Below are 13,790 nucleotides of genomic sequence, written 5' to 3'. Positions count from 1 at the left end.
TGAACCCGGGCAGCCTGCTTGGACAACTATAGCCTCTGTAAAAGGGGTGCGTGCACTAACAACTACGCTACAGGTACCCTCTTTCTTACAATATCTTGAATCTTGCCTAAAACATCATAATTTGTTCACCGCAAAATAAAAAATAGGGAAAGTGCTTTCTTATTGTTTGATCTGAAGAGAATTGTTGAACATTTATTTATGACATCCTTTATTTACTTTATTTATGAGATCCTTTTAACTATTACTAAGTTTTTCTTGTGAAGACAAAGAAAATCACTGACTTCTTTTACGTTACAAAACTTTCCAGAATTCATAAAATAAATACTTCCCATTAAAGAAACTCTTGAATTAAAGAAAAAAAATCCATAATTGAATAATTATTATGTTCATGATAACTAGAAACTTATCAGCACATGCTGTGAATGTGTATGTAATGCTTAACTTTAAGAATACAAATCAATATAATTGAATTTGGAAGAAGATAAATTGTCCGGCAAGATTTTTTCTAGTGGTTTGAGAGTTACCTCAAAAACTTGGCTGCTGTCCTGAATCTGTCAACAACAACAAAAACAACAGCTCAGACACCAGCTTCATCCTATTCAGATCGACTGATTATTCCTCTTACTCCTTCACATCTATAAACTATATTTTTTTTAATAAAATGTGACGGTGAATACATCAGAGCTACCCAAACATGTATCTTTTTCCCCAACTTCATATTTTTGTGACTTTTACGTAAACATGAATCCACAGTGTGTTGATGCCTGCACTGTAATGAATTATTCGCCTTGAGCTCAATCTGTCCAAGACTCTGAAAACTTTGTCAACATCAGTAGTATGTTGGGGAAAAAAAAGACGACCGATGGTTGAACCGGCTGTTTAAACAAGTTTTTCTTTAAAAATATACCAGAGTCATACATTTTCTTCCTCTGCTGTCTTTACTTTAGAACAGAAGATAATTCATCCTCATTGTGTTGCTTCAATGTGTCCTGTTACAATCCTTCTACATTCTGATGAATGTCTGATGAATGTTGACAGAGTGATGCATGAGGGTCATCCATTGCAGACTTCCATGATGGATACAGAGTCCCTCTGCTGTTCTCCCGGAGATATTTTCTCCGACACAGTGTCATTGATTAAGGGGAAGGTAATTCAGCAAAAGGCCATTGCTTTCACCTCAACTCAGCTGTATGCAAGCTGGAGTGAAGGATTGTTAGCCCGCAGTCCGTTTTTTTTCTGTTAGTCACGAATATCGCATCGGGAGGTGATGGATGAGTGGGAACCTCGGCCGTGGATGGAGCGCGATTATCTCCCCAAGAAGTTGTACTTGTAAAAAAAAAAGTTGGCCGTTTGTTCAATGTAAAGTGAAGCACTCAGACACCAGTCAACATGACAGATTTCTGTGCCTGTTGGCCTTGCGTGCGTGCGTGCGTGTGTGTGTTTGTGAGTCGAGCGAATCACACACACCTGCTCGATTTCTGCAGTTTTATTTTAACTTTGAGGCAGTGTCAAATGAAGGCCTCTGTCTGCTGGGGACTCGTTGTTCTGAACTGACAAGAGGACAACAAAAAAAAAACCAAGAAGGGGATACTGACATGTAAATGACAGTTGCTATGGCAACCTGTTTGTTTACTGCAAGGCAACAGAGTATTCCAATGGGATTGTCTGTCCTCCAAACTGTGAGTTTGCGGTAAAGTCTTGTTCTGATGCCCGTTCTGAATTTTTTTGTTGTTGTTGAGGTTTGTTCTCCGTCGAGGTTTGTTTTTCCATCCTCTACTCAAAAAGTTGATTGTACTTTAGGCCTCTCTGGAGAGGTATTGACATAGATTGGTTATGATAATGGTTATATGTTGAGGAGATAAATAGTTTTGATAAGGGCAAAGAAGGTTTGAGTTAAGGTTTCTGAAATGAATGACATGTTTGTGTGAGGGTAAACCTTTGGACTAGATTTTAGTTTATATTTATGTTTTTCATTGCTGCTGTAGCTTTAAGCAATGTGATAGCAGAAGGTTGGCTCAAGATAGCCCCATCCTGAGGCAATTCAAGATAAATCAGGTGTTCTGATGTTCCTCTGTGAGTAGCAACTAGTATCGTCCAGTTTTGGTGGGCTTTGGTGTTGTGCAAGAAAACATTTTGTAAGCAGAGCAAAAGGCGCTGAAAACATCAGCAATAATACGTTCCTGGATCTCATCGCTTATCTTGAAATATTTGACTTGAGTTTTGATCCACCTTTGTAAACAGACATCTGCATGCAAGTATAGCTAATAATCCACCACGTCTCACTTTTTAAGTTTCTTAAAAATGTAAAATATTTTACTCTATATTTGACCCTACTGGTCTGGGGCCTGGGGCCTGCCTTGTCTGTTGACAAGCAGCGCCTCTGGCTGTTTATAATTAATAAAGAAGGGGGTTCAGTTGGCTTTAGCATTTGCATTGGCAAAATACTAAACCCATCGTCTAGTTTATTTTAGAGGGAGTGATGTTTCAAAAATGATTAGAGACCTTTAGTTTAAGCCATCTGTAAATGTCGAAAGCCGCGCCTGATCAGACGCTCTTAGATATCAAACAATAAGGATTCAAGAACCTGATTCACATGTAATACTCCAGACCTCATCCCTGTCGTTAATTCACTTTGCCTGAGCAGCAGGATGCAGCTTTCAGGCTGCTGATCATCATTCAGGCTACAGTAGACGGACAACATAATTGTGGGCAGATTATGCATCAGGTTCTTTGTTCTCCAAGTCCTGGAGGTCAAAGTCAAGTGTGAACTGTTCCCACATAGAGGAGCTCGGCTCATCCAAAGGGCTTTACATTCATAGAGAGTAGTGTTTCTACTTCCAGACAGAATATTAAATTAATTCATCCCTCCTTTTGTTTCACTCTTTTAATATAAAATAACCAGTTCCTGATGTACTTGCTATTCTTCCTGCAGTTTAAGCAAGGAAATGCAGCCCGGACTGAGATACTCTGATGTCCAGTATTTAAAGCTGCCGCACTTAAAAGTGTTTAAGTGAGACTTCATGCTCATCTAAAATTAAAACCTCTGAATGGCTTAGACACAGTAAAAACTTTGATGTTTTGGATATTTCAAAAAAATCTTTTATAAACATTTTCTGACACCCGAATGTTTGTGGAAGTCAGAGTAAAAACATCATCTGATTAAATCGGCATAAAAGAATTCTAGTCCGCTGCCAGTAAAAGGCACAAAATTAATTTAGAGGGGATTTGAATAGTTTCTCTTTGAATGCTGTCCCAGAATTGATTGCCTCATTTGTCACTTGCACAGATGAATTATTTATGTCCCCGTTGCCGTGCTGGTGTGACTAATCAAATGCATTTCAGTGGGTGTGGAAGCTGTGAATTGATGTAGTGGAACGTTGCACTGCATTAGCTACTTTTGTCGAGGGGGCCGCGGGGCTACAGTAGCGGCCTGATGATGCCATGTTGACAAGGGATGATACTGGTCGTCATAGTTCTTTTTAAAAATACAGCAAAATCCCTGCAGAAGTTATCAACAGACTTGTCTTCTTACCCTGTGAGTAGGACCAGTTCAGAAAAATATTCATCCACGGGGGCAGTCACAACGTACAAAACAGAACCCTAACACATTGTTCAAACAAAGAGCACTTTATCTGAGCACTTATCAGAGATTCATCAGCTGAAGTAGAGAATGACTGATGGTGTATTGTGGGCCAACATTAAGTCATTATAGTATATTGATTGTATATTTGTGAATGGAACAATCTGCACACTAATCTGCTCGATCTAAGCTCTGGAGTTTTGCAAAACATCTGTCTAAGGAGTGATTTAACCATCAATTTAGAAAAATCAGACGTACACTCCCAGCCTCCTACAGTTTTCAAGTGGAATTGTCCTTGGACAAGATACTGATGCACATATCTCTCTCGAAGGTTGGGCTAAGGGTGTGCGATTGACGATTAGATTAAGCATCTGGTGAGCCTCTAACCAGTGTACAAATATGCAGTGTTAAGTACTTTGGGTGGTCAGAAGACCCAGTTCTGTGCCATGGGGGGGATTTATTAATGCAGTACTGTGATATGCCACTGTGGACATGTTCTGCCCACAGGCCTAATACAAATGTGTGATTACTACAGTATACATAAGCATGTGAGCAAATTATTTTGAGAAATAGTTTGCAGATCGAAAATAAGTAGAAAAAGCTGCAAGGCAGGAAAATGAAGATAACCTCAACATGTAAGAAAAAACAAAATGCTAGTATGCGTACTAGTGTGAGAAAGAAGGTTAAAGGTCAGCTGGAGATTCTTATGTCTCCCAGAGTCTCCTGCATGATGGACTGGGTAAAGACTAAAGAAAATGAAACCTCAGTGAGTGACAGGGAGGACTGTGATGCTTGTGCTGCCTTTACAGATGGAAATACATGCTTAAATTATGAAAACAAATGGGTGTTTTTCATCTCTCACGCAAGATTCTTACACTATTAGATATGCTTTAAACAACTAAAAGGCCTTCTGGTATGTTTACACAGATCAATAGACCGACACAGCACTCGTCAGTGATTCGATTAACAGAGGTCTCTCCCCCACAGAGCAGCAGGTTTGCATACAAATAAAGATCAAATTAGTGATTTGAAATTGAATTTCTCTATTTATGTCCTCATTTCATACACAGTTAAATATTCTTTCTGATGTACATTTACAATTTAGTTATCTTTCCCATCTTGTCATCAAAAATGTTTTTGTACAAATAAGTAAAGGTCAGTCTCACATTGTCACCTGCCCCAAATAAAGGCAGGATCATTTAGACAGAAGTGAGCACAAGCCGGGGCTCCTCTAACCTTTTACACTTATAGACAAAGGTTAGAATTGCAACAGTCACCATACATCTTGTTTAAGGAGTTCCTTCTCTACCAGCTGAGCTAATCCAGCTCTATGAAATATCATCTTTATGTAACATTAACATTTAATTAGATAGATCCTGACATGAGACTGACAGTTATTAAGTTATTTTATTTCATTTGATTAACTCCCTTGCAGCTTCACACCTCCAAAGAGGAATATTCTTTATGTAGAGCCTCTGGGTTCAAATGACAGCTTGGCAACATATGACAAGAAAATAAAGTGAAAAGGTTCACATCTTTAGAAGAGCAGCAATCTGTAAGTTTTGTCATTTCAATTAGAATATTGGCAGGTCTACCTTAATTCATTAGTGACTGTAATAGAATTGAGGGAACAATATGAGCTTGGGTCCATGTGTAGAATAGATTTGGTGGCTTGATCAATGTTCTGCTGAGGTTTGGGCTGTCCAGCAGTTATTAGTGAGACAAAAGAAGAGTCAAGGTCTGGTCCAAAATGACATTTGAAAAATAATATTAAAAAGAAAAGGAGCAAATGAGATACAGTCAGGGAGAAAATAGCACAACGGTGGAGGATTGAAGTGAAAATGTGGCCCCATCCTGAAATCAATCCATGATTTTTGTCAGTTCTTTCAGCCGGTTTGCGTCTCAATGCCTGCAGAGAAGGCAGGTTATCATTCAGAGATCTTCTTTATGTGCAGCTGTCTTTGTTCTGTAAGTATCTTTGAACGCAACCAGGAACTATTATTACCTGAATGTGTTAATGTGAAACCACATCTTTCATCTCATGCCTCATTTTGAGACTTTTTCTTCTTACTTCTATTTTATGGAAATTAGCTCACCCCGTATCCTTAGCATCTCCTCCGATGTTACATCCTTTGTGTTCTGCTGTGAGCTGAAGTGGGTCTAACTTCAAAGAGCTGGGGTTGCTCTTTTTTTAACAACCGCAGTATCGGCCAGTAGTCGTCTCTCACAAGTTTCCACATTTCTACCCACTCAGAAACACCAGGGGAACAGAGGAGATTAATGAGAGCACATAAAAATGACCAGACTGGAGCTGACTGCAGGGAAGATTTCAAAACCTGTCTGTCACAGCTGAAGTTCTGCCAAACCTGAGAACAAGAAGAAAACCACAGTGTAGATCTAGATTTCCTGATATGGCATGATGGATGAGGTTTTTTTCCGTACTTTAGTGATGTGAGATTATTAGACACACAGTAATCTGCCATCCAATCAAATGAATACCCTTTTTATAAATAAATGAGTTCTCGCCATTGTCAGCAGATCAAACTTTCACTGTGGATATCTTGACAATATGGTCTCAGTCTGGTGAACTGATGCTTGCCAGATTATGAGGCTTCATCATCCTCAAGCTTCAAGAAACCATCTGTTGACAGCGTTCAGGATGTTTGAGTCTGGCGTGTATGGGCGGCCATGTTTCTATGGAAACATGAGCACTGTCACAAATCTGATCTGGATCACTACACGCATCTTGCTGCAGATCAAAGGTTTTCACCTCAATTTCAGCGGGAGTTTAGGTGATATGAAAGGGCTGCTCTCCCCGTCAATCTCCTCTTGAGTGACAGACACAGCTTGTTCTCTCCGCAGCCTTTTGGTTGTCGGGCTTTTTGTGTCTGGCTGATGTGGATAAGAGTCTGGGATTTTCTTGCTCTTGCTGTAGTCTGAAACCTGGCTCAGAAATGCACTAAAGTCCTCATGGGACTTTGTCTGCAAAACACGGAAAGATTAAAGTTCCTGAAGAGATTTTCACTGCAGATATGTGAGCCCACCTTCCAGTTTTTTTTTTCCTTTTCTCACTCATTTGGAGAAAAACGGATCTATTAGGGGATTATTTGATATTCTGCCTTAGGTGAGCCTCCACAGGACTGAAACATGAATAATTCATCAGAAGCATCATCATCTGTGTACACAGCAGACATGATTGGGGATATTAATGTGACATGGAGGTACATTGGTATGCCTTGTGTTTCCCTTATCTTTACTCTTTCCACAAGTCAGCACAGCCTCCTGAACGTCGCCATTCTCCATCTTCTACCTCACTGTGCTTACTTCAAACCTTTGTGCACGGCCCCCCCATCAAAGGCAGAATCTTGTAGACAGCAGAAGAGTGAGGAATCAAAGATGGGATACTTGTTATCAAAGCCATTGAGGTCCCTGTTGACCTAAGACAGGATTTAAATGCTCCCTGCCTCCACAGCTTGCGGGGTGGTGCAGGAAATATAAATGACTCTGCCTTCCATCTGATTCCCTGCCAGAAGCAATCGCTCTGAAGAGTCAGGCCAGGAGGGCATCTGGCCCAGAGCTGCTTTCACACTTCTTTTTTTTCCGCTTCTTTTTTGTGAGTGTGTTTGTGTGTTAACCGACTCACACACTAACATGCTTTTTTTATTTTAGTTTGACCGCTGCACCCTCAGTTGGACACTGATAATTTTACTGTTTTTAGTAATTAGTAATTATTTTCTTTTATCATTCACTTCTTTATTTGAGAAAGCATTCACATTCTTTATGTTCCATCTTAAAGTGATAGTTGAGTATTTATGAAGTGGACTTGCATGAGGTACTCTTAAATCTCTGCGTTTGAGGGTATCGGCTCTCAGGTTACACACCTGCTCCACCAAGTGACGTGGGATCGTCAGAAAACAGGAGGTAACTGTCCTCCTTCATTCTGACCTGTTGAGTCTCCAAACACTCTTCCATAGAAGGATCCTCTTGTATTCACAGTCGATGGCATTTGCTATTTGATTTACTGTAAAAAAAAAATTGCTCTTTCTTTCAGTTTGGTTGTGTTTGTTATCTCTTTCGAAGAAACATAAAGCTGATCAGTGACAGTGCTGTAGACGGAGGAGCATGATTGTAGTTCACTGAAGTAGTGCAAAACAAAGTGGCTTCCTGAAGCAAATTCTTTAAATTAGCAATATTACAGCAAACAACCCTGTCTGCATGGTCATATAGCCCAGATTCCGTGCAGGCACTTCCACCAGTCTCTCCTTAAAGGAGCCATGCTGGCCTGCTTCTGTTAGACTGACAATTGACAACAGCACTATGGCTGTTTGAGTTTGTTAATTAAGCTCTCCTTTTCTCTTCAACAGCTGACACACAGCGTATTATGATAAGGTAAATATATAATTGAGACCGTGGGTTGTTTAATTATGCAATAAATACATAGTGCAGGCTGAAATCTTACTTTGAAGACAAAGTTCCATTTGGCTTTTTTAAATTGAATTTGTGACATTTCAAAGAAGAGCCATAAAACACTGACATTCAGTAAGTAGGTGAGTGATGCAGACTGCAGCTATATTTAAGATGCTTTTACTGTATGTCCTGTTTCAGAAAAGTCCTGCTCATAGTTCTCTGGGTTCATGGTTCCTTTTATTCTTTTTAGTTCCTCTTATTAAGTATTTGGAAAATTCATTAATTGTGTTTTAATTTAGAGATTATGCCCATATTTGATATAGGCAAGTGGCACTACTTTCTGTTAATGATACAAGTGTCAGTATACCTTAGGTTATGTGGAGTGGTACCTTTGTGATTGAATCTACACATGAACATTAAAAGACTTTAAAACTGTATCTCGTGGTTCAACTCCTCATTTATCGCTGTTTATGTAAGTGCAGAAACATAACACAGCGGTGTCCATTAAAGCACCCTCTTTTATCCACAGCAGGTCATAGTCGCTGCAGGGCTGTTTTTAAGTTTAAATGTATTTGTTGTCTCTTTCAAAGCCTAGAGAGTTGATCTCTTTTAATTAGCTAAATGATGTGGTATAAGTGACTCCGTCTGCAGCGATGTACAGTTTAACTTCCATGGCAGCGCTGCGGCAGGTTTCTCAAGAAAGGGGCGGAGCTTTCCGCCAACTCCTGTGGCTAATAAGCTCAGTTTTGACAAATAAATAATAAGAAAAAAATAACTATCCCTTTTGTTCCTTAAAGAGGAAGCCAACGTGTAGTACTGCACCCAATAGAACAAATTCGAGGAAATAGGCTGTTTTAAGAACAGTAGCTATAATATGTGAATTACTTTCAGTCTGAACATTTATATCTGACACATTAATCTTGCAGATAATGAAGAGTACAGCAGCTGTAGTATTAGAGAATGAGAAGACTTGTTCTTTTAATTTTAATAATTAAATATGGCTATTTCATTATTCAGTAAGACTATGTAACAGTTAAAGACTCTAACAAGTATCATATCACTTTGAATGCACCATTACTGCTTATTTTGATTCTAATCACCTTAACAGTCCTGTGTTCATGATCTCCAGTCGTACAATCTTGTAATCTGTTCAGATAATCTGGAGTAATGCAATCAAACAAAGAGGCCGTCTGGTTGTAATCTCAGCATGTAAATCAGGCTCAGGAGGTGCAGAGTGTGAGTGCCCTGAAGATCAGCAGACCTTAGTCCTGCTGCACATGGATTAGCTTTTTTTCCAGTAGACTGCTCTCTTTAGTCCTGATAAAGTGATTAAGGTCAGTGCGGACCTGGGAGCAGCACGCCACCAGGTGGTTGATATGAAAAAACACTCAGTTCTCTCTCAGATTAGGATGAACTTCTTTAAAAGATTAAGTTTGATTTTCTTTTGTACATATGTTTTTTTTTTTTTTTTTTTTTTTTTTTTTTAAAGCAAAGGCTTAAGGCTTTCTAGTTAGTCTGGAAAATCCTCGAATGGATATCTTTCAGCTCTTAAAGTTGTTGTCCTGTCCCCAATGTAGTTTCAGTTGTTATCTTCACTCACAGCTTTTTAAAGCATTTCTTAAGTATTCTTTCTACTTTAGCTCTGAATATTTCTTGTTGAGTGAATTTGTTGGATAAGGATTTAATATTAAGTCTTTCTGTGGCATTAATGGGATGTCAGCTCAGGAGGAAAAGGCAGCTTTGAAGGAGAGTTGTGTTTGTTGTATTGATGTTTTCTGGTCATTGTAAAAATCACAATCGTTTTTGTGATCTCTCTCTGAATTTTTTTTTTTTTTTTACTTACCTTGTTCATGTTTGGTGTTCCTGATTTATTTTGTAATTTGCTTCAAAATGTCTTGGTCCCAATCTCTCTGTCTGTCAGGAACACAGCATGGCTTTGGTGCACATTTGACCGCTGAAAACTGTCTTTGCAAAGCAAAGCAAAAATGCATGCTCTACTTGGTGCCCTTATCTTTCTTTGTATTCGTTTTCAATGTTAGTGTTTTCTGTCTGTGTAGACAACAAACAGAGATAAGATATCCTGTCTAAGGATTTCATGGTAATGAGTGTGATGAGTGTTAGTATTGTGAAACAAGCCAGACTGAGACATTCATGTTTACAATATAATCAAATTCTCAATAGATGTTAATAAGAAGGAATTCAGATTGCAGAATTATTTACCTTGTCCTAAGAAAGCTGGGCTGAAAAACTTGTCCTGTATTCATCTTTTGCATTGTAGAGCAAGTTTACAAGAATTAGATCATATATGCTTATCCTCTCAAGCATTTAATTTCAGCTATTGCTATCAGACTGTATCACAAAGTCAACATCAGAGCAAGCAAAGATAATTAAGTTACCTCAAGTAAGGAAAGAAATCAGTGCTACGATATAAATACATGATTATATATGACCTCCTTCATGCTCCTACTGTAACACCTTCAGGTACGAATGCAGACTGTAATTCTTTAATCTGTCAGGATTATCCTTCGATCTGCCTCATCTGAAAATAATTCACATCTATTTAATTAGTGCTTTGAATGCACAATACTGTACATTTCTCTCTTAATTTACCACATTCATATCATCGTTTCACACTCCTCTCCTTCAACGTATCACTCTCCGGGAACCACAGTGGCTGTTAAATGCATTAAGAGGCGCCATTATATAAAAAAAGGAAAGATTTACTGTGGAAATGCAGAAAATCGGATCAGAAATATCGACCACAATTGCTCATAATGAAAATCCCAATTCCAGTGTTTCTTCATAAGCCTATTGTTATTAATTATGGAAGCAGTTGGATCTATTTTGCTGTGTGCGTCTTCTTATGTAATGAATCATGTTCTTCATGTGCTTTTCCTCTCTGTCCCAGCCTTGTTAGTATTCATGAGCATGATTACGATTGCTCTCAACAAACTCCTACTTTGAATCCTCTTAAGCTCTCCTGCGGTTCTTCATGTATGAGTGTGTGACTGTGACTGTGTGTGCTGTCGTTTTGTTGCAGTGCCGCTCTGCTCTGACTGGATGCTCCACTTATTCCAGTCTGACTGCTTCAGTGAGAAACGTGTTTCCAGGGATCCCAGCTGAAAGCCTATCAGCATGCATAATCATGCATCTTCTAAATGCATGAATCTGTTGCCAGATAACTGAATCCTTATTTTTTTTTTTTTTTACTATTCCCTGGAGAGCAATCCTGCTCCGTCATGAATCTATGTGATTTTTTTTCGGTGAGCAGATGGTATTTTAATGAACTTCACAGAAGATATTTTAATGTGATACTTGTCCTTTTGTAACCCTGACTTAAAGTGCCAGGCAGGTGCTTTTAAAAGCGCTGTAATAGTTTTTCTTTTGAGGCAAGGTGAGGCTTTATTCCCTGTTAAACATTGAAAATAACGCACAGAGTCACATTTGAACTTCAATTTCAACACATTTGAATCATGTGCTGATAAAAGGAAATGTCCCACACAACATGGTATGCACATTTCTTTACTTTGGGGATGGGACATAATGTTCCTTGTAAGTCATCATAATATAACTTTTGATTAAAAGTGAAACACATTCTGTTTCAGTCTGGACATTTACATTTTTATTGCAATATTTCTTTTCATGCTTCCATATATCTTCCTGCAGAATGAGGCTCAGCAGGTTTCATTTGGGTCATAAAGTGAAACTAGTTAAATGGTGCCTTTTTACCATTCACAGAAGCATGCAAAGTTGTGTATGATTTTAGCTTTAATCGGTGTAAGTCCCTCATACCTGCTGCTTTATTTGCTTGTCATGTTTCTTTAAGTTTTGGATCAAACTGTGTCAAACATTCATGTCCTGGATAGATAACAATGAAGTCCCTTTATGAGAGGAGGGATTGCTCATTTTATGGCAATGACAATAAGGCGTTTTTATGTAGTCAGTGGATTTTCATTAATATGTCATTGAGTGTGATGTATTTACCATAAAACTTGCACATTTGCATTGCATTTGCAATTCACAATAGGACCGCAACTAATAACTATTCACAAATGTAATAAAATGTAACATGATGTTCTTTGCTAATTGCTAAATGCTCTACACAAAAGCAACTGGATTATAAAGGAGTGAAGTGAACTATACAGGACAATTAAGACATCATGTGTAGAGAATGGAAAGTTAAAGTGATGTATAAAGTGACTTGGTTTGATTATTGCAGTAATAGCTATGATATAATATGAGGTGCATTAGAGAGTTATTTAAGTTATTTAAGTTGTTGCTAGTTCTGCTTTATTTCCTTGTTAATTGTTTAGAACCAGTACACCAAGTCAAATTCCTTGTATGTGTAAATGTACTTGGCCAAAAAAACCCGGATTCTGATTCCGACAGGAAGTGAGGTATTCAGTATTAACGTATTAGATCAGTATATAGTGGTATTACAGTATACAAGACAAGGCTAGCAAATATTTAATGGTTGAACAAATAACCATGAATGCATGCTATACCAGTATGATGAGAGTATACATATTTTAGCACGGAAGAGAACATTTTGTATATTTAACCCTCAAGTGATGCGTTTGTATACAGAGGATGTACAAAACTATGATCCGTGTGTTTATGTGTAAAAGCTCTTCACTGTACTCTCCGGCCGTCTCTGCCTCATCTGTGGTTTATGTTGAAGCTTGTGATGTCTCATCAGGGAGTAGCAGGGTGACCATGACGCTTTCCAAAGGCGTGTGTGTGTGATGAAAGGTGGTTTTTAAGTCTTGAAGATTCTCAGCCAATTGTGATTGTTATCCTCGGTAAACAAGCTGCCTTTGATTGTTGCTTTAAGCTACGGTGATCAGCAAATACCCATTTTCCCTTCAGGCTTCCTGCGTCACTTTGTCTTTCCTTCATGTAAGTGTGTGTTGTGCTACATTTTCTTCTTCAGAAACACACAAACATACACAAAAAAGTGCACATACAAAGCACTCAGTGAAGTCATATTGGATGCACAAAAGAAATGACAACCAGAATAAACTGAGCACCAAGGACGGCAAACACACAGGGACATATCTGCAAGCAAACGGCTTTTTGTACATACTCTGGAGCATATTTAATCCATTCAACATGTCTGTAAAATGATAATATGGTAATTAGTTTGCCCAAATGCAAAATATTAAGAAAGAGAAAGCAGCATTGCATTGTTTTGCTTTCCATGGATCTTAGTATTAATGCCTTGTTATAATCCCTTACAAGAGCTCAACTCCCTTAGCCAGACAAGTTTTTGGATTCAGACAAACTCATTTAGCATGCAGATTAATGCAGCTCCAAGCTCCTGCAGGAGCCAGCTTATTAAACACTTTTAAATCACATACATTTACAATTAGAACAAGCCGGGGCCATGAAATAAAAGGCACAATACAAAAGTATCTCATCAGCACAGTTTGTCTCTCTAAACACATTTGCATAAGTGCTTTGCCCTTTTGCACTAAAGTATATGTAAAGTAGACGTACCCTGTAACTGTAGGCACAGTATAAAACAGGTTTCCAGTCTGGGAAATGAGCCCCTTTCGCTTCAATTATATTCTCAGATGAGTCAGCCATATTGCTCTAATTAAAGTTATCAAAGTGTACTCCAACCTACTGTCAGGTTGGCGCTTCTTCGGTGCTGTTGTGGCTTGCGTTTAATTGCTTTTGCATTTTAATGTTTGAGCTGTCTCTGTGTGCATATGTATGTGAGTACGTGTGTGTGTGTGTGTGTGTGTGTGTGTGTGTGTGTGTGTGTGTGTGTGTGTGTGTGTGTGTGTGTGTGTGTGTG

General features: G+C 38.6%; 1 protein-coding gene across 6 annotated transcripts in view; it reads left to right on the top strand.

The window, feature by feature from the left end:
- kaznb (kazrin, periplakin interacting protein b) overlaps positions 1-13,790 on the top strand; it is a 107,078-nt gene that overhangs the window by 20,506 nt on the left and 72,782 nt on the right. The gene's annotated exons all lie outside the window — the stretch shown is intronic.

This window comes from Labrus mixtus, chromosome 7 (assembly GCF_963584025.1).
Source record: "Labrus mixtus chromosome 7, fLabMix1.1, whole genome shotgun sequence".
NCBI lineage: Eukaryota > Metazoa > Chordata > Actinopteri > Labriformes > Labridae > Labrus > Labrus mixtus.
Note: the sequence above shows the minus strand (reverse complement) of the source record. Positions and strands in the feature narration are given on the sequence as shown.